We start from the raw sequence: 23178 nt of genomic DNA, 5'->3' as shown, positions 1-23178 counted from the left end.
CCCTAGTATAATTTGATTTAACAGTGTACTTTATTTAGCTTGGGACTTTTTGAAAGGTTTTCTTTTCTTTTCTTCCCTCCCCTCCCGCCAAACCTTAATGACTCTTCATACCAGTTTCAGTGGTTCTGTTTGCTCCAGACCAGTCTCAATGGTTCTGTTTACTGCAGACTGTATGCATACCAGGCTCAATGGCCCTGTTTCCTCAAGGAAACCTCCAGGACACTGACTTGAAAGAAGTTTTTACATCTGCTTAAGATCCACTCCTATCCCTGAAACAAACCAGCCTCTGGGAAGTGCCTTTTTCAGGAACTGCCTGACCAACTTCTCCTTTCCTTTGTTTTGCCTCTCTTTGCTGCCTATAAAGCCTTTTGGCCAGGCTGGGATAAAAGGGCAGCGTGGGGTAGGGGGGACAATGGCCTTTGGACAGGAGTCCACCATCCTTCCAGAGGCATTCTGAATAAACCTGCTTTTCTTTCCATCAACCTCGTCTCTCAAGTTTTGGCTTTCCTGCAGGTGAGCAGCTGGACCTTTAGCATGGTAAAAGAATGACCAACATGAAAAGTTGCACATCACTAATCATTAGGAAATGCAAATCAAAACCACCGTGAGACATCACTTTACATCCCTTAGAATGGCTATCATCAGGAAAAGAAGAGATAACATGTGTTGGCAAGGATGTAGAGAAAAGGCAACACTTCTGCACTGATGGTGGGAAAGTACATTGGTGCAACCACTATGGAAAACAATATGGTAATTACTCAAATTAGAACTAACATATGATCTAGCAATGCCACTTCTGGATATATATATATATCCAGAGGTAAATGACAAGACTGTGATAACTGATGACAAAAAAAATCACTATTACTATGAACAATTTTATTTCTTTTTAAATTTCTGACAGCATATTTGTGTTATCTCTGATTCATAATTAGATTTTGCTGAATTATCCATTTCAATGATCTTTTCAATGTGCTTGGATTAATTTTAACTTATATTTTCAATCCAACAATTTATGTCACTAAATTTAATACTTCATTTCTCACAGTTCCTTTTGTTTGTATTTTTGACTTTTTAAATTGCATCTTCAGTTTTGTTTTCATTCATTCTTCAATGGTGAAACCTCTTTGGACTATGGATTTTCTCATTATGCAGTTTGCCTGCATTTAATAATAATGCTAACTAATATTTGTTAAGTATTTACTATGTGCCACTTTTATAAATTTTTTTTAACGGGGGGGGGGGCGCAGCTCGCAGTGGCCTATGCGGGGATCGAACCAGCAACCTTGGTGTTATAAGCACCATGCTCTAACCAACTGGGCTAACTGGCCACCCCAAATTTTTTACATATATTTATTTAATCTTCCCAATAACCTTAATGACTGGACAAATTGCACAGAGGTGTTACATTTTCTCATATTTACCCAAGTTCACACAAAGAGTACACAGCAGAGCCAGGACTGGAATTCAGGCAATGTGTGTCTGCAGATTCTATCCTCCAAATCACCATAGTTTTAAGTTATCTAAAGCACATCCTGTGTTTCCCTTTGTCCCATGGAAAATTCTGGCTGGGACACAGTTCCTAATTATATCATACTGGTACAAATCAAGATAAATTGCAATATACAATACCCTGAGTCTTCATAAACTGTTTATTAACATCTGTGGCTTGGAGCTTAACTATTTTTTTCCACAGCAAGACTATTTCTTTTAAACTGTGATGATAGGTAACTATTTAGTGGAAATCTTAAGTTGAATACAGAACAGTGAATTGCTGAATTAGTTTTAAAACCTTCGTTTTTTCTTTACTTCTCACTTCAGACTATGTAATCCTGAAACTGCTACCAAGTGAACACTCCCAGTACATACACTACGAGGTCTGACAATTAAGTTCGCGAACTCTTCCTAGAAAAAGTGCTACATCCTCATTGCTGAATATCACTATGGTCACCTTTGAAGTACTCCCCTTGGGAAGCTATGCACTGACACCAGCGCCTAGTCCACCCTTCAAAGCAATTTTGGAACTCTTTTTCTGGAATGGCCATCAGAGCTGTCATCATATTACCCTTGATGTCCTGAATGTCATCAAAATGTCTTCCTTTCCATATTTCCCTTCTCTTCAGGTAAAGAAAGAAGTCATTGGGGGACAGATCAGGTGAGTAGGGAGGGTGTTCCAATACAGTTGTTTGTTTCCCGGCTAAAAACTCCCTCACAGACAGTGCCGTGTGAACTGGTGCATTGTCGTGATGCAAGAGCCATGAATTGTTGGCGAAAAGTTCAGGTCATTTTTTTTTTTTTTCAATTTATTGGGGTGACAGTTGTTAGTAAAATTACATGGATAGTTCAGGTCATTTTTGTCTAACTTTTTCATGCAGCCTTTTCAGCACTTCTAAACAGTAAACTGGGTGAACTCTTTGTCCAGTTGGTACAAATTCATAATGAATAATTCCTCTGATATCAAAAAAAGGTTAGCAACATCACGGCAACAAGTTCGTGACCTTAATTGTCGGACCTTGTATATGTCCAAAGGAAATAAAAACAGGATACTGAAAAGATATCTGCACTCTTACGCTTTTTTGCAGCATTATTCACAATAGCCAAGATATGTAAACAACCTGTGTCCATCAACAGATGAATGGATAAAAAAAAGATGTAGTGTACATATACTATGGAATGTTATTCAGCATGGAAAAAGAATGAAATTCCGCCATTTATGACAACATGGATGAACCTTGAGGGCATTATGCTAAACGAGACCAAGACAGATACTATATGATCTCACTTACATGTGGAACCCAAAAATGCCAAACTCGTAGAAACAGTGTAGAAAGGTGGTTACCAGAGGCTGGGGGTGGGGAGGGGAGAAATTTGGAGCGATGTTGGTCAAAGGATACAAACTTGTAATTAGAAGATGAGTAAGTTCAGCAATTATAGTCAGCAATATTGTATTATATACTTCAAAGTAGCTTAGAGACTAGATCTTAAATGTTTTCACCACAACATGAAATTATAATTATGTGACGTGATGGAGGTAATGCAATGGCGGTAATCATATTCCAATAAATAAATGTATCAAACCAATGCATTATCCACCTTAAACTTACACAATGTTATGTCAATTATATCTCAATAAAAAATGCCTGTGACCTTTGTGAAGATATATATTTCTAATTCCAGCTTGCAAAAAAATGTAGTGTTTTATTGAATTATTTGAATAAATGATGAGTCAGAGAGAAAATTGGTAATGTAGATGATAGATTGTATTATGGATGCAACACAAGTTTCTTTCCCAATATATGCCCAGAAAACACAGCAGAGTTGGAACAGACTTTACGTAGCTTAAAATTTTCACCTCATAAAAGTTTCCTCCATGCCATATCTTTCTACTCTTTAGCAGCAACTGATTAAATACTTCCTCAAAAGGTTGCCCATTGAATTTGGGGGCTGTATTAATTTTTAAAACATTGTTTCTAGTACTGAAATAAATTTGGCTCCTCAAAGATCTGCCCATAAGCTTTAATTTTAAAAAATACTGAAATTTTCGTCACCTTCTAATTTTCCCAGTGCTTCACAGCTGGATCAGCTCCTATATACTGGGAATCTTTGGTACCCTCTAGCTATCAAAATTTATGTTAATGGAACCCCTTCCATGTTGACCCAATTCATAGGATTGTACTGCTCCCTCACTTTCCTCATCTAGCACCTCACTTCTCTACTGAAGCCACTTTATTTTTTAAAGATTTTTATTAAAATATAGCTAACATGCAATATTATATTAGTTTCAGGTGTATGCCATAGTTATTCAACATTTATATACCTAAAGAAGTGATCACCATGATAAGTCCAGCAACCATCTGACTCCATAACACACTATCACAATATTATTGACTGTATTCCCTATGCTGTACATTATGTCCCCCATAATTTATTTGTTTTGTACCTGGAAATTTGAACCTCTTATTCCTCTTCACTTTTTCTCCCTTTTTAAAATTTTTTTCAATTATAGTTGACATTCAGTATTATTTTGTATTAGTCTCAGATGTACAGCATGGTGGTTAGACATTTGTATAATTTATGAATTGATCCTCCTGCCTAGTCTAGTACCCACCTGGCACTATACATAGTTATTACAATATTATTGACTATATTCCCTATGCTGTACTTTACATCTCCATGACTGTTTTGTAACTACCAATTTGTACTTCTTAATCCCTTCACCTTTATCACCACACCCTCCAACCCCCTCCCATCTGGCAATTATCAGCTTGGTACCTACATCTATGAGTCTGTTTCTGTTTTGTTTGTTCGTTTATTTTGTTCTTTAGATTCTACATAGCTTGTTTCCCCAAAAATAAGACCTAGCCAGACAATCAGCTCTAGTGCGTCTTTTGGAACAAAAATTAATATAAGGCCCGGTCTTATTTTACTATAAGACGGGTCTTATATAATATACTAAAATATAACACCGGGTCTTGTTTTACTATAAGACTGAGTCTTATATAATATAATATCATAATATAATATAATATAATATAATATAATATAATATAATATAATATAATATAATATAATATAATATAATATATAATATAATATAATATAATATAATATAATACAATACTGGGTCTTATTTTACTATAAAACAGGGTCTATAATATAATAATATAATATAATATAATATAATATAATATAATATAATATAATATAATATAATATAATATAATATAATAATAATGTAATATAATACCGGGTCTTATATTAATTTTTGCTCCAAAAGACGCATTAGCTAATTGTCCGGCTAGGTCTTATTTTCGGGGTAACAGGGTATAAGTGAAATCACATGGTATTTGTCTTTCTCTGTCTGACTTATTTCACTTAGCATAATACCTTCCAGGTCCATCCATGTTGTCACAAATGGTAACATTTCATTCTTTTTTATGGCCAAGTAATACTCCATAAGAGGTGGTACACATGTACCACCTATTCTTTATCCAGTCATCTATTGATGGGCACTTAGGTTGTTTCCATATCTTGGGTATTGTAAATAATGCTGCAGTGAATATAGGGCTGCATATATCTTTTCAAATTAGTGTTTTGGATTTCTTTGGATAAATACCCAGAAGTGGAATTGCTGTGTCATAAGGCACTCCTATTTTTAGTTTTTTGAGGAACCTCCATACTGTTTTCCATAGTGGCTGCACCAATTTGTAATCCCACCAACAGTGTATGAGGGTTCCCTTTTCTCCACATCCTCTCCAACACTTGTTGTTTGTTGATTTATGGATGATAGCCATTCTGACTGGGATGAGGTGATATCTCATTGCGGTTTAAATTTGCATTTCTCTGACGATTAGTGACGTTGAGCATCTTTTCAAATGTCTATTGGCCATTTGTATATCTTCTTTGGAGAAATGTCTATTCAGGTCCTCTGCCCATTTTTTAATTGGATTGTTAGAATTTTTGGTGTTGAATTGTATGTGTCCTTTATAAATTTTGGATGTTAACCCTTTATCAGATGTATCATTGGAGAATATCTTCCCCCATTCAGTAGGATGTCTTTTTGTTTTGTTGATAGTTTCCTTTGCTGTACAAAAAATTTTTAGTTTGATGTAGTCCCATTTGTTTTTCTTTTTCTTTTGTTTTCCTTGCCTGAGGCAACATATCAGAAAAATTATTGCTAAGAACACTATCAGAGAGTTTACTGCTTATGTTTTCTTCTAAGAGTTTTAAGGTTTTAGGTCTTACATTTAAGTCTTTTATCTATTTTGAGTTTATTCTTGTATATGTTGTAAGAAGGTGGTCTAATTTCATTTTTTTGTATGTGTATCTGTCCAGTTTGCCCAACACCATTTATTGAAAAACTGTCTTTACCCCACTGTATATTCTTGCCTCCTTTATCATAGATTAAATGATCATATAAGTGTGGGTTTATTTCTGGGCTCTCTATTCTGTTCCATTGATCTATGTGTATGTTTTTATACCAGTACCATGCTGTTTTGATTACTATAGTCTTGTAGTGTAGTTTGATATCAGGTTGTGTGGTACCTTACCTGCAACTTTGTTCTCTTTCTCAAGATTTCTGTGGCTATTTGGGGTCTTTTATCATTCCTTATAAATTTTAGGATTATTTGTTCTAGTTCTGTGAAAAATGCCATTGGTATTTTCATAGGGATTACACTGAATCTAGAGATTGCTTTGGGTAATATGGACATTTAAATGATGTTAATTCTTCCTATCCATGAGCATGGTATATGCTTCCATGTATTTGTATCTTCAGTTTCTTTCTTCACTGTCTTATAATTTTCTGAGTATAAGTCTTTTACCTATTTGGTTAAATTTATTCATAGGTGTTTTATTTTTTGATTCAATTATAAATGGGATTGTTTGCTTAATTTCTCTTTCTGATAATTTGTTATTGGTATGTAGAAATGCAACCAATTTCTTAATATTAATTTTGTATCCTGCTACTTTACTTTATTAGTTCTAATTGTTTTCTGGTGGAATCTTTGGGGTTCTCTCTATGTAGCATCATGTTATCTGCAAATAATGAGTTTCACTTTTTCCTTTCCAATTTTGATGGCCTTTTATTCATCATATCTTTTTAAAGATGGAATAGTTTTTCATTAAAATATAATTGACATATAATATTATAGTAGTTTCAGGTGTACAACATAGTGATTTGGCATTTATATACCTCACAATGTGATCACCATGATAAATCTAGTAACCATCTGTCACCATACTACGTTATTATGATATTATTAACCGTAGTCCCTGTACTATATATTACATCCCTGCGCCTTATTTATTTTATAACTAAAAGTTTGTACCTCTTATTCCCCTTCACCTTTTTTACCCATCCAACACCACCTTCCTCTCTGGCAACCATCAATTTGTTCCCTGTATCTATGAATCATATCTTTTTTCAAACTGTATATCAGACTCTCTGCTATACTAATCTCCAACTCACTCTCTCTGTTGGCCCCAGAGCAGTGTGTTTCTCTGAAGAGTAAGCATTAATGAGTCTAAGGTTCCTTCTCTTCCTCACTGACATAACGTGTTCCATACTGTATCCTACTCAAGATACAACATAAGGATTTCAGTGGACTTCAAAAATTTGAATTTCCTCCTTTAGTACAAATAGTTTCATGTTACTTTAAAAATGACACAACTGACAGCTTCTTATTAGTGTGTGTGCAGTAAGTGAGGATGTGTTAAATCTACTTGGTCCCGGAACCAAGTGGATTTAACACATGACCAAATAAATCTATGGTCATTATTTAATGACCATAGATTAAATAAGGTCATTTAATCTATGACAAATAGCATGTTCTGACCAACATGCTATTGTTTGCCTGGGCTGGTGATTTCTGGTTGTGGCTGACTGACTGAGCTAAATGATCCTATCTGCATTGTGCTCATTTGCCTCAACTTACAGACCCAGAATGGGATCGAACTCCATGTTTTATTTTATGTAAATCTTCCTTTGGAATAATAGATATTTCTAGGATCCTCTGCTCCTAGAAGATGACGTTGTATTACCATTTCCCCGAAAATAAGACCTAGCCAGACAATCAGCTCTAATGCATCTTTTGGAGCAAAAATTAATATAAGACCTGGTATTGTATTATATTATATTATATTATATTATATTACATTACATTACATTACATTACATTACATTACATTACATTACATTATATTATATTATATTATATTCCTGGTCTTATATTATAGTAAAATAAGACTGGGTCTTATATTAATTTTTGCTCCAAAAGACACACTAGATGTGATTGTCTGTCTAGGTCTTATTTTCAGGGAAACATGTTAGGAGATAAAGGGCTGGCACTCTGACCATAAGTAGATAAAAACAAAGTACAGCCTCTGTTTAGCATATCCACGCTCCCACAGTGCAAGTCCAAATGAGCAAATCTCCCAAAGAGAGAACTTTCCTGTAGAAAGAGCACTGTGAGTAGGGAGAGGCTTTAATAAATGCTCGTGTATATTGAATGGTATTTATAGATCACAATCGAAGACTCATCTGAATAGTTGCCTTTTCATTTCCTTCCATAAAATTGAAAGGTAACCAACCATACTTTATAATTTTTTTTGTCACATGGAAGAATAATGGCCTTTAACAGTGGCTTTTTTATTTGTAAGTTATTTGAGCCTAATCTTCTAAGGCACACAATTGCCAAGGATACTGTCACTCTTATATTGTCCTTGAGTACTCAGTAGTGAATTTGAAGACCCTAGAAAGCTTTCTTTACATGAAATCAAGTCTCCTGAAAAGATATAGATAACTGGTAGTGAAATGGAGCCTAAGGTCTTCTGCAAATATTATATTCTTCCTTCATTACCACTTTCTAATGGAATGCAAGAACACTGCTTTATAGTCTATGCTGAGAACAGCATGTATTGACCTCTTGCCAGTACTTCAGTCTAGTGTTCTCAGTTTACTGTTGAGATATAGTATAGCTATTGACAAGCAAAAGGAACTGCCAAAGATAGAGCATATATTATTAAAGCAGTTCATTTTCTCATCAACAGTTTATGTCTTGCTCCGGATAATTAGTGAGGTCTTGGAACGAATTAGTATAGTATTTGGGAATGTGTGTGCCAATAGAATATACATACATTGAGTTAGAAAAGAAATGGTTCTCATTTATGAGGGGGCTGAGCAATGTGAATGGCATGCACATAGAAATTGAACTCTGAGATCATGCACATTATACGCCTACAATCGCCCCATTGATTACTCTTTGTCTATAAGTCTGACCTGGGGTCATTATGTTTCTAATGTTATACCATTGCCTATCTCAGAAGCTAGTTTTTAATTCACCCCCATCACCCTGCATAAACTGAAGAAAAAGACTCTATTTCAACTCAGCAGTCTGGGGATATGTCAACCAGAGGAAATAATCGATCAAATGAACTCATGCCATTTACATGGCCGAAATATGGACAGAGGAGATGGGAATCCGGGAATTAATCCAGACATGCTGTCTCTAGATGATTCCAAGCATCTAGATGCTCTTACGGAACGTAGGCAGTCTAGTATTCTGTCCCTGGTATGTGCTGTATAAGGCTACATTTCTACCTAATTCTGTCTTCAAAGAGTAGGGATTCACTTCAAGACTTTCACTGTTTGTATGAACATGTGGCATTCTATGCTTGTGGTCTATTCCAATCCTTAGTACTTTTAGGTTTCTGTCTTTCTGAAATAATTGTTTCAATTGTATTTTGTATAATCATGGTTCTAGCAGGGAACCTTCACCTCAGGTGGTTCAAATGAAAACACTTTAATGAAGAGACTTCTTACAGATATGAGGCAGGATTAAGGGAAATAATTATGGATGCTGAAGCTCCCAAAGACTACCGACAGCAGGAAGCCATAACCATCTCTAGGGCTGAAGAGGTGAAGAGAGTTAAGGGTACTTGCAAAGGTCACTGAGAGCTGGGCCCACAGGAGAGAGGCCACCCAGCAGGAGCTGTAATTGTGAAGGAATGCAATTCCTGCCAGAGAAGGAGGGAAGATGCTGGGGAGAGATACTGCCCTTACCTTTGTCTCCTCCCATCCTCTAGTGTCCTGTTGGTACCTACCATCCAGAAGACAGCCAGCAAGGGAGTGAGGTTCCATCTCCAGTGCACAGAATAGGCAGAGAAAGGTATAAGGTAGATCTGGGGAAGGCGGAGTGAGGGGACAGAGAACAAATCAGCATACATTTAGAGGTTACTGCTTTTGCATAAAAGAAACAGGTGGCAATCTAAGCATCTGAGACTATTCCATGTCACCATCATTTTTGACTGGACAACGGCAATTCTATCCTAACCAGTCTCCGCACATCCACACTTGTCTCCTTTCAATTACAATGTTCCTGAAGGCAGAGAAATCAGTTCTAAACAAATTTGATTCTTACCCTGCCCTCTGTTGCCCTCTCCCCTCAGCACTTGACCCTTCCGTGGATACTGTTGCTTTTAGGACAGAAACTAAAACCCTTAAAAGGGCTTGCAGTGTCCTATCTGGTTTGGTTCCAGCCAAATTCTCTAGTCATTTCTTGCTCCCTTCTCTCCTTTCTTCAGCTCCCTCCAGCGTTTTTGGCTTTCTTTGCTTTCTCTCTGATTCTGAACCTTTGAAATACTGCACCTTCTTCCTGGAATGTTACTGCTTCTTAATCCCTCAGATCTCATCCCAAAAGTCACTTCCTCCTGGAAGCTTTCACATAACTCCTAGATCAGCTCAGCTACCAATTTTTATATATTTTTCTTATCCAGTTTATATTTGCTTCATTGAATCTTCTCAGTTTAAAATTCTACATGTATTTGTTTGATGATTAGCTTGATTTCCATCTCTACTAGATAATAAGCATCATGAAGCAAGGAATTTATTTGTTTTTGTTGAGGTTGCATCTGCAAGCCCAAACTCAGCACCCCCACAGGTAAGCTTCAGCAAATAGTCATAAACAATTTTGAAAGACCAATTATGTACCTCAGCTATAGTTTCAGATGTTAATGTGAGATAAGATGCTTGCATGTAAGTTTGACTACTTGATCAGTTATGAATTTATTGTTCTGTTTTCTATGCAGAAAAACGTATAACAATATACCCATTGTTTATATTGGATCTTCATGGATTTTACAGGTAAAGCAATCTTTTTCTTTTCCTTTCTTTTTTTTTTTTTTTTAGAATTGTATTTTCAGGTTATGTCCTTGAAATGTCGGAGCTGAAAATCATGGGTAGCGTTATTTATGCATGATAGAGGTTGAGTTTCTGTCTAAGAAATGAAAAATAAGGTTCTCTGCAAACTGTTTAAAAAGCACCTTTTTACTATCTTGCATTTTTCTTCCTATAAAACTCACATTTTCCTGGTCATGAAAAAGAATGCAGTTGCCAGGAAAAAGATATGAGCGTGAATGCATAATATTTAAAATTATTCAAAATAAATGTTCTTTTAGAGAGGAAAATTGTTACACCAGGGGAAATGCTGTCTGCTTTCCAAGAGACCATTTCTAACCAAATAATTATAAACCACATTTTGATGTGGTCTATGAAATTCTGGATGGTAGGATATTTTTGTAATTGGCTTAGCTATGTTTAGGTAGACATGAGTTTGGCCCTGTTGCTGCATCCCTTATTAAGGCTGTTTCTACACAGGCAACAGGGAATATATGTGAGGGAAATACTTTAGAATTTTTTTGAATTAATTTAGTCAGTGACACAGTTATTTTCCACATTCTAAGAAGCAAAGAAAAAGGCATAACTCCTTTAGTACAGCTATTGGAAAGGGGTGTAAGGTGGTGTGTGTAAATGAGAGAATATATAGGAAGTAGTTACCGGTGAGAGTAAATATTATGTAAAATCACACCCAAGATGCTTTGTAAATATTAGTTCCCTTTTCTCTCCATTTATGGAGATACGAAAGTTGTCAGGGAAACACTAATGACAAAGTACAGTCACGAAGTTGGAGGGGCATCTCATAGGGAAAAGTAGTGTATTCCCTACCTTTATTTGTATTCCTTCCCAACTGGACATGAAGGAGACAGCACAAAAGGTTTAAAGAGTCAAAAATAGAAGGCTCAGTGGGGGATAAGAGAAGCTATGGGAGAGAAAGGTAAGTGCTGAAAAGACAAACAGTGACATCATTCTTATGAGGTATAGGCAGGTAGTGAAAAGTCAGAACTCAGCAGCGTATCATTTTTACTAAGTAGTAGTACCTGACTTTCCACCAGAGTCATACCCACGATTCTGATATATTAAAAAGACAAAAGGAACTCACAGGGTTGTTGGGAGAAGGGGGAGTAGGGTAAGATTCCTACCCTCTCTTTCTTTCTACCCAATTCCACCCCACCTGGAAACTTTTGTGGTTCTGCAGAACTCACCATGGAGTGTAACCCAGAGTGTAACCATAGCAGAATGGCCAGAAGGCATTGTATAGCCAAGTCTTGAAGGAAAACTGAGTTATTACATAGTTTCCAACTGAAGTTTAGGAAAAGAAGGTACTTAATTTATGTTTAGGAATGCCTTGCTTTAAAATGGTATCTTTCATGAATTGCCAATTCCATAGATTGAATTCTTAAACTACTTGACAGTCTTTGTTGCTTAGGCAATTTCAGTGCATTTTGTTACATATTTTGTAGGAAAAAGATTGGATCAGTTGTTAAATTATTTATTTTACTGAAAAAAAATGAGTAGATTCTAAAATTGCTGACTTGATATACCGTGTTTTCCCGAAAATAAGACCTAGCCAGACAATCAGCTCTAATGCGTCTTTTGGAACAAAAATTAATATAAGATTCGGTCTTATTTTACTATAATATAAGACTGGGTATAATATAATAATAATACAATACAATATATAATATAATACCGGGTTTTACATTAATTTTTATTCCAAAAGACGCATTACAGTTGATTGTCCAGCTAGGTCTTATTTTCGGGGAAACACGGTTAGTATTGAAACTGAGTTTTATGATAGAAAAGGGATGGTGCACATAAATACAAAGCTTGCCTTTGAGGTAGATGGTTTTACACCATTTTTGCCAAATCGCAAAGTTGCTAAAGTAGGATGAGAAGAAATTAAGGAAATAGTCTGTTGTGCTCACTGTTTATTGTATTTAACTTCTATTCGGATTAACAACAATGGTTTTAAATAATTTCAATTAAATTGTCAGCTGGCATCACTGAATGGAAGCCAAAACATACAGCATTATCAACAAAGCCTGTCTTTGGCAAACCCAAGTGGACGAATGCTCTGCTGATGCCAGGCTAAGTTGGGAATGTAAAGTAAATGTAAGCCAATAGTTAAAAAGCAAAGATGGGAATAACAGCAGTCAGACAAGAAATACTTTGTTTTCCTACTGCCAAATCTATCACTCTCCTAGTATATGTGTGCCTGTATATTTTGCCTTCTACTTCCCACTGAAATGGAGGAGTGAGTCTGCAATGAATTAGGACCATACGTTGTGTTCTGGCCACTAGAATGTGACCAATTGGTTATGGGCTAAGGCAGTTAGTCTGTGGACATTTTTCACCTTCGTTCTCTGTCCAACCTCTACGGCTGGAAGTGATGGACTTGTAAATGGTATCATCACACGGGGCAAGGAGCATAGATCCTCAATCATGGCTTGGAGAGTAGTCTGATCCACAGGTCACTGTGACAGGAATGACAAGCCTTTGTTGAGTAAGGCCACTGAGAATTCAGGTTTGTTCCCACAGCACAGGCTTCATCATTCTACTCAACTAATATAGATGGCCATGGGTTTTGTCAGTTTCACAACGATTTCACAGTTTCAAGAAACACTACATTACATATCTGGCTCTGCTGTTCTGTATGTAAACTTGTTTTGTCTGCACTTTTAGCTCTGCATTTCTTATCTCTATATTGATCATCAATAGATCATATCCTTTAAAAAAGGCAATGGCATAGAAAATAATTGAATTTGGTTTTAATCCAGCCTTTGCCAAAGCATTTTTCAAGAATCATTACTTCTGGAAGCTATTAATATGTGTACCTAAACAGAATTTCCAAGCTTATATAATTTTGGAAAATGCTGTATTCAACAGACCTCTCTTGGAGACACTTGATATGATGGTATCATATTGAAAGTTCTGAGCAGACCTGCAATGAAGGAGCCAAAGGTACTTTGTACCAAGTGTTTCCCACATTTATTGACCATGACTTTTTTCCCTGCAAACCTTTCTCAGAAGTAGTTCCATTTGTGGAAAAGTAGCTAAAGAGATACCTGAGAAAAGGGTCCCATAATTTCATTTACAAAGATACATTTTTTACCAAAAGAATATTGTATTGGTTAGGATTCTACCAAAGAAACATAACCAGTAGGTTAAGTAGGAGTATTCGTTTCCTAGGGTTATTGTAGCAAATTACCACAAATTAAGTGGCCTGAAGAAACAAAAACATTATTCTCTCACAGATCTGGAGGCCAGAAGTTTGAAATCAAGGTGTCAGCAGGGCCATGTTCTCTCTGAGGGCTCTGGGGAAGAATCCTTCCTTGGCTCTTCTAGCTTCTGATGGTTGCTGACAATCTTTGACATCCCTCGACTTTTTTCTCTGCGTCTTCGCTCTGTCTCTTCTGTGTCTTCACATCTCCCGTTTCTCATAGGGATACTAGTCATTGGATTTAGAGCCCACCCTAATCCGATATGATCCCATCTTCATTTTATTACATCTGCAAATTATTTCCAAATAAGGTCATATTCAAAGATTCTGGGATTAGAGGTTATTACTGCAACATATCTTTTTGCAGCATCTGATTAGGCAAGACAGAAATATATAGGGCAGGCCACAGCCTGGAAACTCTTGGGCAGGAACTGAGACCGCCATCCACAGGCAGAGTTGCTTCTTTGTCAGAGAAACCTCAGTTTTGCTCTTAAGGCCTTTGACTTGATTGGGTGAGGCCCACCCACACCATCGAGGGTAATGTCTTTATTTAAAGTCAGTTGGTTATAGAGGTTAACCACATCTGTAAAATGCCTTCATAGCAACATCTGGATTAGTGTTTGATTGAATAACTGTACTGCCCAGCCAAATTGACACAAAGAACTAACCATCACAAACATAAAATTAAATGGTCAGGCCAAGAACTTCCTAATGTTCCAGCACATTCTAAAGCTCTCAGCATACAAAAGCTTTTTTTTTTTAATTAATTAACAAAATGTTCTTGGGTTGCCTTTATCAGACACAGGTCTGGTGAGGTAGCCATTATTATACTTATCTGTGAATCAAAGGGAGAATTAATGTGATAGAGTTTCATTCTGTTCAGATATTTAACAAATAAAACATGACACCTCTTTGGCTGTTTTGAAATCTTTACTTTGAAATGATCTGAGGTAGCACCTACGCTAATATTCTTATTTTATCCGTAGGTGAAATGGGCCCAGAGTGTAAAAGTACCTAGCTCATATTTACCTGACAGGTTTAGACCCAACATGTGATGAGAACCCAGGTCGGCTCTGTTTCCACCATGCCTCTCAGACAACTATCAAAGGTGATATTAAGCTATATCAAGAAAACGAATAAACTCTGGCTTTGTTCTTCCAGCGATTATACTGAGGAATCTTCTCGTGCCCCTCCACGAGGGCACAGAGCTCAGCAGCCAGGAACTGTCACTGTTGGAGAGGGAGGGTGCTTGGGCAGGAGGGTAACTCTCCCAGTAGAATGCTTTTTTTGCCCCAGACCTCTCAGGACCCTCTTTCAGCATGGGTCACGTCCTTCATCTGCGTCCCATTTGGAACCCAATGTTTAGCCACTCTGAGCATCCAAAGTCGGCCGGCCTCTGCATTTCAATGACACTCTGTGTGTTGATGTCCGAGGTGATATGTCCGCATAAATACATTAAGACAGGAACAGCAAAGGTCATAACTGTCCTTATTACTGAAGCTAAAATTTAATGAGCTAGATCACAGGCTGCTTTAAGAACGGCCGTGCCAGGTTAATGGGGCTCTGCCACTGAAGCCAATTACACTGGGGACAATTACATCCTATTCTAATAGCTGTAAGTCAGGGTTACACAAAGATTCTGTCGCTGGGTAATTACTAGCTAGGAAGCAGGTGAGGGGAAACCAAGCAAATTGTCACTGATCATACAAGAGACACACAGAGAGCACAGAGCTTGTAGCTATTCCGGGTGCGTGTGTGTCATCTGTTGCTAAGAAGGAGCTGGCTTCACAGTCAGAAAGCCCTCTTCTTCTAGCACTGACCAAAAGGATATGTGATTTCAAAGACGCTTTTAGAAAAGTAGCTGAAATGTGAATAGTAGGAGAGGGGGAGGAAAAACTCAGAAAGCCCTTCTCTATTGAGACTGTTTCCCTGAGGATTTTGGAAGATTTAGTGGGCTGACATTATCGAAATCTTCTTCCAACCTAAATACAGGAGAGTGTTAACAAAACCCAAAATGATATTGTCAAATTTGAACAAACAAACCTCAAAGATTGACTTAATAAAAGACCTCTTTTAAATTCCCTCTTATTCCCACCCTTGTGGCTATTTACAGGTCCTTTCCTACACATGGCTAAGAGGGGCCACTGCAGAGCCTTCTGACAATTGAAAGATCCATCAGAAATATAGATGAAAACACTTTGAAATTTCAAAGTAACAGAATTTCCCTATGATCTCATGGATCAATTTACATGCTATTGATTTTTGCAAAACATTTGAGGAACCAACACATCTATTGCAATTGAAACACATGCATTCATGTTATCAGTGATTAAATGTTTAAAAATCCAGGGATGTGAGGGTGATGTTTTCTTAATGAAAGCGTCAGTGACACTTATTGGAGCTGTGGGAAAGTCACCGCAGACAGGGCAGCTGTCGTTCTGAGTGCTGCCTTTTGAGTTAGTACGATGTTTATAAGGGAATGAGTATTAAATAAATGACACAAGCAATGTCAATTTATTAGAATGTTCTTTGTTTCCAAGAGGTTAAAGATTTTTTTAAAAGTAATCCTTAATATTAGTTGTTCAGACCACAATTGGAAAGACTTCCAGAATGACTCAAGACTTTTAAAAGATCCTTTCAAAGTAATGAAGTAATTCGTGGTAGAGTAGAAACAAAGGAGCAAGAGGGAGTAGTTGGTATAGAGGGAAGCCGGATCATGTCTTGCTACTGCTTGCTCTGCGATTAAATGCTGGTGATATTACTCTTTTTTATCATCAGAAGAGGAGAAGAAAGAGGCTTTACAGTGGTTATATTATATCGGCTCCAGGCAAATTGCTCTCCCCACTGTTTCTCAGATACGCCAGCCATTATCTAACCTCACCGCATTTTCACTTGGTGTTTGCTGTGTCCAGAATGTTCCTCCTTCTGGTATATGCCTGGGTTACTGCCTCACCACCTTCATGTTTTTTGTTTTTGTTTTTTAATGTCAACTTCTCTATGAAGCCTACCCAGTCACTCTGTTTAAAATTATACATTATTTCCCTATACTCACGCTCATTCTTAACCTGCTCTATTTTTCCTCCATAGCGTTAATTATCCTCTAGTGCGGTATTGAATTTATAATATACTCTTTCTGTCCCTTTTCCCTCTCTAAACAAAACTCATTTCTCCAAATCCTTCAGCGTTTTCCACACTCTGCAGAATATCATCTGTTTTTACTTCTAATTTAAGACTGCTGTTCTTTTCTTGGTTATCTTCCTTGGAGACTGCCCTTAAAGAATTAAATTCAGTAAGTATGTCTAATAATTTGAAAGAGACTCAGTCACTCCTAGCAAGGCTGCCTTGTTGAATTGCCCTTAGGTAACAAGGCCTCCGAGAACCCTAAATAAATCAAAGGACAGAATACTCTCCAGTTTAGTGTTCTACTTCTTTCAGTATTCGGTTGTAAACAATGCCATCCCAGTACGGAAGAAAACTCCACTGTAAGTGTATTGTATGTGAGAGATACTCAAGAAATGATCCAGCCATCCTTTCAATTGAGTAGATCCAGTGCCAATCTATCTTGAATAACAGCAGTATTCCAAATGTGTAGATTTTCTACAAAGGCAAACACATAGATATTCTTCTTGAATATTTATATTGACTGTGACAATTCAGAGAACATAGTGGTCAGCCCTGTCAATCATATAGGTGCTATTACTGAAAAGTATAAGAGAGAAAATAGAAGGACATATAAGAACCAATACAAGAGAAATGAAAAGGTGCATCTCATGGGGAGCAATGCATCCAACACTATACATTACTTACCCCCACCTAGAACTAATACAATCCAAGAATAAAAAATGGCCAAGCTTCAGAGACATAAAAAACAACAACAACCAAACTCAGATACACTGGCATTTTACTGTCATATCAATGGGTCCACATTAGAGGCAAAACAAAACAGGATCACGAATGAGTTTTCCTGTCACTGGCAGAATTAAACTTTCTTAAAATGGAGTTCAAGAATGACCCAGATCAATGCATATTCTATAATCGTGTTACTTAAAGAGTGGTCCATGGACCAGAAGTATCAATATTACTTGGAAGCTTGTTAGAAATGAAAAATCTCAGGCCCCACCCCCAGACCTACTGAATCAGCATCTGCGTTTTATCAAGTCACAAGATGATCTGTAAGCACTTTAAAGCTTGAGAAGCACTGCCTAAAACACAATAGACCACGAGGTTCCAGTGTCTACTTTTATTATGATCTCTGTAGAACACTTAAAACCTTCCAGATCCATCTTTTTTTAAATTTTCATGTCTTATTCATTTTTAAAAATTAGTTTCAGGTGTACAAAACAACAGAATGATTAGACATTTACAAAGTGACACCCCCCCCAGTCTACTACCCCTCTGACATCGTACCAGATCCATCTGTAGAGTCAGTTTCATGAATCTCCCAACAGGTCTATATTCATATTTGTCTTTATACGAGGTCAGGCAACTAAGTTCACGAACTTAATTGTCCAAACTCCATTTTAAGAAATACCTAAGAGTGTAAATCTCATAATATATGAGAAATGAAAGAAATTATTGGTAAATGACTACACTAAGGACAGCATAGCCTTAGTGCAATGACCACTAAGCTTGGACTCAAAGACAATGAAGCTCAATTTCTGACTCACCACTAGCTGTGTACACTTGAACAGGATGCTTTGTTTTTTAGTTGTCATTTCTTTCACTTAAAAAATTGGGTGAACACTACTGCCTGTGTCACTGTCTGTAAGAGAATGGACTGAGGTGACAGACGCAGAGTATTTAAGTAATTTTAAGTTTGATCTGCTGCCCTAGGACGGACCATCTCTAGATTTCCCTCCCAGGACCTCAATATTGATTTCTATTCTCTGGTTAACTCTGTAGTTTGTTGCTTCAAAGGTATTAGGCAAGTTCACATCAGTTAGGTTTTTATATTGAAGGCTCACATTTTCTCAAAGCAGTCGCTTCTTAGTTCTCCTCGCAAAGTCATCGCTACTCACTCTGACCAGATTTAGCCCAAATAATGGCATGTGGATAAAGAGCAAATGAGACGTAGATGATTTCCAACTAGTTCTCTTCCAACACAATCACTGAGGTGAAACAATTTTGTCCAAGCCTCACTGAAATTAGCGGATGCCCAGAGAGCCCCAGAGACATTTTATGACCATATGTCACTACGGCTTGGAGAATGCTGAGCCCTACAGATAACATAAAATAATTAATCCAGGGGGCTTGACAATTTGTCCTTGTCTGCCCCGCACAAGCCTAGTTTACTCTTCTTTATCCAGGTATGATTAACAGTACTCCCAATTTCACTTTAAAAAGTGTCCCACTATAAATTCGATAGTCATCTAGAAGCAGATGACTTTGGCTATCCAAAATTAAACAACAAGTGCAGAAGAAATGCTGCACTTGTTCCCTTGCTTTGCCTAAGCTGCTCTTCAGAAAGTTGCTTCTGATCTAGAACCCTGTACATTTCCCCAGGCCTCCTAGTCCTATGCCAGGCCTCGTATTCTCGGCTGGCATCCAGTACCCTGTTACATCCCTCTCTATATCTTCCCCTCTGCTGCGGAGGATGAAAACTTGGGGCTACGTGCACCACATTGCCTTGCCAGCTGAGGTCCACAGAGTGGTCGATTCCATGGGAAGATGCATTAGTGTAAGGTTTGAAAGGCAGATGAGAAACACAATCCATTTCGTTTTTTCTTCTATCAGTGGCAAGCAGATTCATAGATCCCCAAACACAATTTTTTTTTGGCTGCAGCTTCTGCGTTCTCCAGCCATTTAATCCGCTTTGAGGCTGAAGATCTACAGAGTTGGCAGTGATTTCCTGGAGATCCCTTACCCTAGGCAGCAGCATCTCTGTAAGCCTTTTCGTATGTGAAAATGAAAGCTAGTGGCCGTCAGCTTGACACATACCCCCTTTATCCTTTCCAGTGCTTTGTTGTTGTTTTTTTCTTTTCTGTTGTTTTTTATTAGTTTCCGGTGTACAAAGCACTGTAATAGTTAGACATTTACACCACTCACAAAGTGATAACACCCTCCCCCAAGCTACTACCCCTCTGACATCATATACAGCTGTTACAATTCGATGGACTCTATTCCCTATGCTGTACTCCACATCCCGTGACTAGATATATTTAACTAAAGTTGACATTCAGTTTTATTCAGCTTCAGCTTCAGGTGTACAGTGCAGGGGTCAGGCATCTACACCGTCCATAATGTTGTTGTTGGTTGTTTGTTTGTGTGTTGATGTTTTAACAACTCTGTTGAGCTATAATTGGTACAATTAACCCTCTCCCTCCTCTTTGTCCCCCACCCCCAGGCAGCTAATGATGTGCTTTCTATTGCCATAGTTTACATTTTTAAGTTATATATAAATGGAATCTTCCAGTATGTGCTGTTTCTTATCTTTTTATCTATTCTATCACTCACTATAATGTTTTTTGATATTCATCGATATTGTTGCAGTGTAAGATTTCATTCCTTTGGTTTTTTGTTTTGTTTTGTTTAATTTGGGGGGGGAATATTGGGGGACAGTGTGTTTCTCCAGGGTCCATCAGCTCCAAGTCGTTGTCCTTCAATGTAGTTGTGGAGGGCGCAGCTCAGCTCCAAGTCCAGTTGCCGTTTTTAATCTTTAGTTGCAGGGGGCACAGCCCACCATCCCATGTGGGAATCGAACCAGCAACCTTGTTGTTGAGAGCTTGCGTGCTAACCAGCTAAGCCATCCGGCCGCCCCTCCGGAAGTCCAGCAGCAGCTCATTGTCTTCAATCTAGTTGTGGAGGGCACAGCTCACTGGCCCATGTGGGAATCGAACTGATAATCCTGTTGTTCAGAGCTCGCGCTCTAATCAACTGAGCCATCTGGCTGCCCCAGATTTCATTACTTTGTATTACTGACTACAGCCTTCCATTATGGATACACCTTGTATACCCACACAGCCATTGATGGACATTTGCATTATTTCCAGTTTTCTGGCTGTTATAAATAAAGCTATGAACATTCCTTCAAGTCTTTGTATAGACATGTTTTCATTGCCCTTGAATAAATATCTCAGGGTGTAAATAGCTAGATCATGTGGGAGGTTTGTTCAATGTTTGAAGAACTACCAGTTTTCCAAAGTGATTGTACCATTTTATAATGATGTGCCAGTTGTTCTGCATCTTTGTCAACACTCGTAATTGTCTGTCTTTTTTATTTTATCCATTCTAATAGGAGAGAAGTAGGATGATCCACAGCGCCACCAAGACTTAAATATGGCCACATTAGCTTGGAAGGATTTTAGGTAAGACATACAAAATACTAGGTGATTGGGGGCCGGCCTGGTGGCTCAGGTGGTTGGAGCTCCATGCTCCTAACTCCGAAGGCTGCCAGTTCGATTCCCACATGGGCCAGTGGGCTCTCAACCACCCGGCTGCCAGTTCAACCCCTCAAGTTCCATAAGGGATGGTGGGCTCTGCCCCCTGCAACTAAGATTGAACACGTCACCTTGAGCTGAGCTGCCGCTGAGCTCCCAGATGGCTCAGTTGGTTGGAGCTCGTCCTCTCAACCACAAGGTTGCTGGTTCGACTCCCGCAAGGGATGGTGGGCTGCATCCCCTGCAACTAGCAATGGCAACTGGACCTGGAGCTGAGCTGCGTTCCCCACAACTAAGATTGAAAAGACAACAACTTGAAGCTGAATGGTACCCTCCACAACTAAGATTGAAAGGACAACGACTTGACTTGGAAAAAAGTCCTGGAAGTACACACTGTTCCCCAATAAAGTCCTGTTCCCCTTCTCCAATAAAATCTAAAAAAAAAAAAAAAAAAATAGGTAATGGTGGAGGGTGGGAGAGAATGGAAAAAACTATTGAATAGGGGTGGTCATGGGGAATGACTTGGATAAAGTACCAAGTCATGTGAGCCTCCAGAATTGAATGTGAAAAATGAGGAAAGTGAGGAGGTCAATTTGGGAATGCTCTTTAGAGGGTGCTAAAGAAAATCCCCTTTTATCTAACCAGAGAAATGTTGCCTCCCCCAGATGGCCACAACAGAGGTGTTAAGAGTAGTACTTTAATGTCAAAGCCATTTTATGGCCTCCTCAGCATTCATCACCCCATGTTGATGGTTGAAGTGGTGCTTTGTGATGTCTAAGCCTTCCTTAGCAAACATTGGCTGGTGTAGTACCTAACTGACCAATCAAACTGAAGGGTGTGGCTCCCCATTGTCCTGGGAGGGTATATATAGCGAGGTCAGAGGCAGCGGCACTGGGTTAGGCTCCTCCTTGGCTTAATCATGACTAAAGTAGTCAGAAAACCACGGGAGCCTAGAACATTTACAGTACAATCGATCTCAAGGATCAAAGGGAAGAAGAGGAAGGTCCCCTGTCACCGGAGGTCCAGAGAGACTGTCAAGGTGAGATGACCCCAACCAAGCTCCTCCTCTTCCCCATTGACTTTGCCTCACAAGATGTCTCCCTATGCTTGCCTGACACAAAACCCCTCACTGACCCACACCCCTTTTTCATGAATTCTCCCTTCCCGTTCAGTCATCATCCTCTTTCTCTAAACTAATGCCCCACTGGGCTCATTCTCTTTCCCTTCCAGATGCCAAAGGCATCCATGAAGGCTGAAAGACCCCTTCAAGAGCACTCAAGAAAGAAATCTCAAGCATTTACCACTCAGTCAAAACTTAAAAAATCAAGAGTATTCATCTGTCACCATCTGCTGAATAAGAAATGGAATCAAAGTAAAAGAAGAACTCATAAGAGAGAGAATCCAAAGAAGACCCATAATCAAAAGAAAAGGAATCAAAATAAGACAGCTCGTCCCAAGAAAAAGAGACTCGGGAAGAGCCCATCACTTCATATAACCCGTGCAGCCAGAGCTAAATAGCAAAGTCCAGAGACCTCAGAAATATCTGTTGTGTCTCCAGATGCCTGGTTTACTAAATCTTACACCAACAGGGTAACCCATTGGCTGTGATGAAAATAAAGAGAGTTGTGAAAAGGTGATGTTTGTGTGTGTGTGAATTTTCTGATGATGGGATGGGAGTGAAGGAAGAGAAGAGGCAGGTACACGAGAGGGGAGGGTTGTGGGGTGCTGGATGGATGGGAACCAGTCTCTCAGGTCCACAGTGAGGTATTAGAGATAAGGACTGTGTCAGTACTGACCACTGCAGACAAATTAACACTTTATCTCGGGCAAAAAGTAAAAGGTAGTGGTATTGTATTGGTTTGGGGTACGGAGCAACATTAGGGTTTAGATTGCCAGAACCCAGA

General features: G+C 38.3%; 1 long non-coding RNA gene and 1 other non-coding gene across 4 annotated transcripts; one reads left to right on the top strand and one right to left on the bottom strand.

Annotated features, from left to right (window-relative positions):
- Positions 1-1257: 1257 nt before the first annotated feature.
- Positions 1258-1331, bottom strand: TRNAI-UAU (transfer RNA isoleucine (anticodon UAU)). Its single transcript has one exon. It is a non-coding gene; the product is annotated as a tRNA-Ile (tRNA).
- Positions 1332-1835: 504 nt separating this feature from the next.
- On the top strand, positions 1836-22891 carry LOC109456652 (uncharacterized). Of its 3 annotated transcripts, XR_012493347.1 has the most exons (4): positions 1836-2155; positions 10588-10642; positions 21133-21202; positions 22505-22891. It is a non-coding gene; the product is annotated as an uncharacterized LOC109456652 (long non-coding RNA). The 3 variants fall into 3 exon arrangements; XR_012493345.1 differs by lacking the exon at positions 21133-21202; XR_012493346.1 differs by lacking the exons at positions 21133-21202; positions 22505-22891 and adding an exon at positions 14885-15009.
- Positions 22892-23178: the final 287 nt, after the last annotated feature.

Source organism: Rhinolophus sinicus, chromosome X (genome assembly GCF_036562045.2).
Source record: "Rhinolophus sinicus isolate RSC01 chromosome X, ASM3656204v1, whole genome shotgun sequence".
Classification (NCBI taxonomy): Eukaryota; Metazoa; Chordata; class Mammalia; order Chiroptera; family Rhinolophidae; genus Rhinolophus; species Rhinolophus sinicus.
The sequence above is the reverse complement of the archived record's forward strand: the minus strand, read 5'-3'. Positions and strand labels throughout refer to the sequence as shown.